Here is a 904-nt window from a genome sequence, read left to right as displayed (position 1 = left end):
CAGGGGAGCAAACAAACAAACATGGAGAAACTTCTGCTCCCCCCACCCCCGCCGCTATAATTTGAGATATTGTATTTGCAAAGACGTTTTAAAGTCATTTAGTGTTTCACATTCTCCTCTCTCTTTTTTTTTTTTTTAAATTCCCAGCCTTCTGCAGCAGTATTACTGGCTCCTGCTAGTACTCTTACCCTAATGTTTTTAGTGCGTGTATATGTAGTTTTACACACTATGCTTTATTTTGCATGGCTGGCTCGGTGGGGGAGGGTTTGCTTTCTGGGTTGCAACTACGGGCACCATCAAATTCCATTTCAGTTCCACTTCTTAACTCCGTAAGGACAGTAAAGCTATGCTGGAATCAGACATTTAAGAGAAGAAGAATGGCTGGGCATTTACATTTAGAGCAGGTGAAAGAGCCCTTTTCCAGAGTCCTTTGCCTTTGCCCCAGCAGGATGAGGAAACCCTGGTTAGTTTTGCTCTGTGCCTTGCAGAGGCAGAGCAGTGAACGCGAGTTGGGTCTGCAGTCCCTCTGTCTTGTGGTCTCTGTGCCAGAGAGGCAAGGGCTGGAATTGTCTCTTTCTCGTTTAAACACCTTCAGCATGAGAGAAGGTTGGAGGCAGGGAGAGAATTAAAATAATTCTTCCTCCTCCTGTGCAGAAGAAGTTGCACAGTATTAGTTCTCCCTGCACAGATGTTTTATGGGAAGGTAAAATTCTGACTCAGACTTGAGGGATTTGAATTAAGGAGAGAAGTGATCGAGCTTGAAGGAGTATCCAGTAATATTCGCTTGCATGACTGTAACTTTCAGGATGTCTGCCTCAGTGCTTTTGTGAGTATTGGTCCGAGCTCCTTGGCTTCCCCTCGCTGAAACTTACATGCTCCTGTTTTTGTTTTTTTTTTTTGGTCT

The sequence above is a fragment of the Geospiza fortis genome, unplaced genomic scaffold (genome assembly GCF_000277835.1).
Source record: "Geospiza fortis unplaced genomic scaffold, GeoFor_1.0 scaffold121, whole genome shotgun sequence".
Taxonomy (NCBI): Eukaryota; Metazoa; Chordata; class Aves; order Passeriformes; family Thraupidae; genus Geospiza; species Geospiza fortis.
This window is presented reverse-complemented; position numbering follows the sequence as displayed.